A 4,860-nucleotide genomic window follows, 5' to 3' on the forward strand; every position below is an offset into this window, starting at 1 on the left:
TTCATCTCACAACTCTTCGGTCCTCCCAGCCCCTAAGCAAGAGGAAAAAATAACCTCAAAGTACATGAACCCAAGTTGACCCATTCCCCACCAGTTCATGGGAAAGTCAGCCTGACCATTGTTTCAGCCACCTCAAAGAGTCTCACCCACTTTCTTTGCTCAATTCCCAGCCTGCCAGATGGGGGGAAAATGCTCCATTTTGTTTTTTATTTCATAAATCTCGAGTATCTTTTTTGAAACAGGTGCTGTCCTACTTACTAGAGAACAGGATGGTGAACAAGACACCATCTTGTAAGCTCATATTCTGGTGCTTATATTCTAATAAAGGATATTGAAAAAACAAGTAAATAAACAAGAAAAGAGAAAGTTCACACAGTGCAATAAGCGCTAGGAAGAAAGCAGAGTGTTGCGTTGGATTAGAAAATAATAAGGTGGGGGCCAGCTTAGACTGAGTGGTTGGCAAAGGTCCCCCTGGGCAAATGACATAAAGTCTGAAACTCAAAGGAAGAGAAGGAGGGGTGGGGTTGGTGTGTGGGAAGTCGGAAAGAGAACAGTAAGTTCAAAGACCCTGAGGTGGAACCAAAATTGGCAAGTTCAGTAAACTGAAAGAAGAGCAGAATGTTCTCAGTACACATTGAGCATGAAATGTGCCTGAGAGGTAGACAGGAATCCAATTATGTAAGGCCTTGGTGACTATGGTAAGAAGTTTGTATTTTATTCAAGGTATGATGGGAAAGTACTGAAGAGTTAAGCAGGAAAGAGAAATAATTAAATATCCCTTGATAGTTTGTGGGAAGTGGATTAGAATGGTTAAGGATGACAGTGGGAAGATGAGGTAGGAGCTCTAGTCAGGTGAGTGATAATGGTGGTTGGGACTAGACTGCTGGCCATAAAGATGGAAAGGACTGGATGGATCTGAAGATATATTTTGGAGGTAGAACCAAATCAAATGAAAATTATTTTTAAAAATCCACTTTTTAAAAAAAATATTTTATTTATTTATTTGACACAGAGAGATCTCAAGTAGGCAGAGAGAAAGAGGAGGAAGCAGGCTCCCTGCTGAGCAGAGAGCCTGATTCGGGACTCCATCCCAGGGCCCTGAGATCATGACCTGAGCTGAAGGCAAAGGCTTTAACCCACTGAGCACCCAGGTGTCCCAACTGCTGATGCTTGTAGGAAGTACAATCCCGAAAGACTTTAAGCTTTCTGGTTGGACAATCAACTGGTTGGTGTTGACTTTTAATGAAATCAAGACAACCGAACAGGACACAAGGTAAAGGCTATACACAGGAATTAAAATTTCTGGACACATTAAGTTTCAGATCGGCTTAGTCTTCTTGACTCTGGACAAGGTAAACACAAAATGGTCCTTGGTGAAAATATATGTGACCTAAATTGGCACAACGACAAATTGGGAACTAACAGGGGGGAAAAAAAGAAGGATATCTGTAAAAGATGTTCAGAAAAGAAAACCACGCAGAACTGTTGTGCTTCTTAGAGAATCTATCTGAAACTTTCAAATAATAACCCTATGAGGCAGGTATAGAATTATTGCTCTCATACAGATGAGTAAACAAAAGGAAAGGAAGCTTAAGAAAACTCATCCAAACTACACAGGTAAGGGGAGGGGCTAGGATTATGTAAATTGTAATAATTTATGGTAAATGTAGGAAAATATTACCTTATTTTTCTATGACCTTGTATCAAACAGTACGTTACTGGACCCAGGTCCAAACCAGTCCTTCTACATTGGGGCTGATGATGCCGGGGCTTGGGACTCTGTAAACCACATGTCTGCCAGCAGGGGGAGTGAGAGAGTCAGAGAGACTGTAAGGTTGGAAAAGGAGGAGGCTTGCTCCTCCCGAAAGCTCCCTACACACTGGCAGCCACAGTCCTTCCCACAGAAGCATCTGAATCCCACTGGCAGTTCTTCCAACATTTGGACAGCTAGCGTCATTGTTGCTATAGCTCAGCGCAAAGATAGCAGCCCCAGTTAGCCGCACCCCTCCCCCGAACTCTGGTTCTCAGTCCCTTCCTCCAATTTTCTAAGGGTTCTTTTTTTTTTTTAAGATTTTATTTACTTTTTTCTTTTTACTGTTTTTTTTTTAAAGATTTTATTTATTCATTTGACAGAGAGAGATCACAAGTAGGCAGAGAGGCAGGCAGAGAGAGAGAGAGGAGGAAGCAGGCTCCCTGCTGAGCAGAGAGCCTGATGCGGGACTCGATCCCAGGACCCTGAGATCATGACCTGAGCCGAAGGCAGCGGCTTAACCCACTGAGCCACCCAGGCACCCTTTACTGTTTTTTTAAAGATTTTATTTACTTATTTGACAAAGATCCCAAGTAGGCAGAGAGGGAGGGGGAAGCAGGCTCCCTGCTGAGTAGAGAGACTGATGCCCCAGCTCGATCCCACGACCGTGAGACCATGACCTGAGCTGAAGGCAGAGGCTTTAACCCACTGAACCACCCAGGTGCCCCTACTTATTTATTTTAAGTAACTCTGCACCTAACGTGGGGCCAGAACATGACCCCAAGATCAAAAGTCGCATGCTCCACAGACTGAGCCAGCCAGGAGCCCCTCAGAGTTTTAATAATGCCAGCTTCTTCCTTTTGTTCACTCATCCATGATGCCTTAGAGTCCTCTCTTTATCTTTCACAGTTAACATTTGTTTATGTTAAATTCTCTTTTCAAATTATTACCTATTATTTATTTTAGAATGGAACACAGAATTAAAGGATGTCCCTTTAACAGTGACTTTCCTGGATTCTCTCTCTTTTTTAATTTAAATTCAATTAGCCAACATAGAGTCCATCTCCCATTTTTTGATGTAGTATTCAATGATTCATCAGCTGTGTACAACACCCAGGGCTCATCACATCCCATGCCCTCCTTAAAGCTAAAGAGATAATTACAAGTTTTCCAGTAAATGTATTGAATAAAAGCACTTTTTTGCCCAGTGGATAGAATACAACTCAATTGGATTCTGTGCATAAGGAGAGCTTTCTTTCAGGAGACTGGGGTTTTTTTTGTTTTTTTTTTGCCTCCAGAACTTATTTATTTTGCATGACTACCCTGTATCCTTTGACCAACACCCCCCCAAGGTCCCGCTCCTCCTAGCCCCTGGCAACCACCCTTTTGTTCTCTGCTTCTACATGTCTGACTCTTTTAGATTGCATATATTAAGTGAGATCATGCCATCTTTTGTTTAAACAAACGATGTGGTTTCTGTCTCTTAACTGACCCTGGTTGATACAGGTTTGAAAAATGAAAATTACCAGCCAATGTCCTTTCTGAACACGATGCTAAATCCTAAATAAAATTTTAGTAAACTCAGAAGCAAAACGGTTAGAGGACCAGCCTGTGGGTATGAAATAGATCATCCTGGTGGAGCAGGCCTAATTAGCTAAACCATTCATTTGATATTCTCTTATGGAATACCAGCCATAGGCAAGATGCTCAGGAACAGGCCACGAGTCTGGGAGAAAATACTTGTAAATCATATATCAGATGAAGAATTCGTATCTAGGACATATAAATAACTCTTGTAACTCAGTAGTAAGTCTAATAACCCAATTTTTAAATTGAGTGGGGCACCTTGGTGGCACAGTGGGTTAAGCATCTGACTTAGTTTCTTTCTGGGTCATGATCTCAGGGTCATGGGGTTGAGTCCCAAGATGGGCTTCGCAATCAGCATGGAGTCTGCTTGAGATTCTCCCCCTCCCTCTGCCCCTCCCCCTCAGGCTCTCTCTCTCTAAAAAATAAATCTTTTAAAAAATAATCAAAAATGGACAGAGGGTTTGAATAGACATTTCACCAAAGAAGATAAATGACCTTTCTTCCTCATCCATCTCAGCATACAGTGTACTATTTCACAGTATGACATTTTTTTGTCATTTAAATTACCATATTCTTTATTATATAACCTTAACAATTGAGTCGATCTGTTTAAAATATAAATCTACTCAAGTTAATTATAAACAAGTTTTCAAAAATGTATTATATTTATAACAAATGTAAATAGAATAAAGATAGGCTATTCAATATAAAAAAAAAGGAAAAGATAAATGAATAACCAATAAGCACATGAAAAGATGCTTAACATTGTTAAGGAAAACAAAATTAAAACTACAAGGATATAACACTTCACACACCTAAGAATGGCTATAATCAAAAAGACAGACAATTTATAGCAGCAATGGCCACAGTCGCCAAACTGTGGAAAGAACCAAGATGCCCTTCAATGGACGAATGGATAAGGAAGGTGTGGTCCATATACACTATGGAACATTATGCCTCCATCAGAAAGGATGAATACCCAACTTTTGTAGCAACATGGACGGGACTGGAAGAGATGATGCTGAGTGAAATAAGTCAAGCAGAGAGAGTCAATTATCATATGGTTTCACTTATTTGTGCAGCATAACAACACGGAGGACATGGGGAGATGGAGAGGAGAAGGGAGTTGAGGGAAATTGGAAGGGGAGATGAACCATGAGAGACTATGGACTCTGAAAAACAATCTGAGGGTCTTGAAGGGGCGGGGGGTGGGAGGTTGGGGGAACCAGGTGGTGGGTATTAGGGAGGGCACTGATTGCATGGAGCACTGGGTGTGGTGCAAAAACAATGAGTACTGTTATGCTGAAAAGAAATTTTTAAAAAATGACTATTAAAAGTTATTAAAAAAAAAGACAGACAATAACAAGTGTTGGTGAGATTGTTGAGAAACTGGAACTCCCACAGAATCCTCGTGGGAATGTAAAATGGTGCAGCTGCTCTGAAAAACAATTTGGCAGTTTATTAAAAAGTTAAACATAAATTTACCATATGACCCAGCAATTCCATCCCTAGCTGTGTACCCA

This window comes from Mustela nigripes, chromosome X (genome assembly GCF_022355385.1).
Source record: "Mustela nigripes isolate SB6536 chromosome X, MUSNIG.SB6536, whole genome shotgun sequence".
NCBI classification, from domain to species: Eukaryota; Metazoa; Chordata; class Mammalia; order Carnivora; family Mustelidae; genus Mustela; species Mustela nigripes.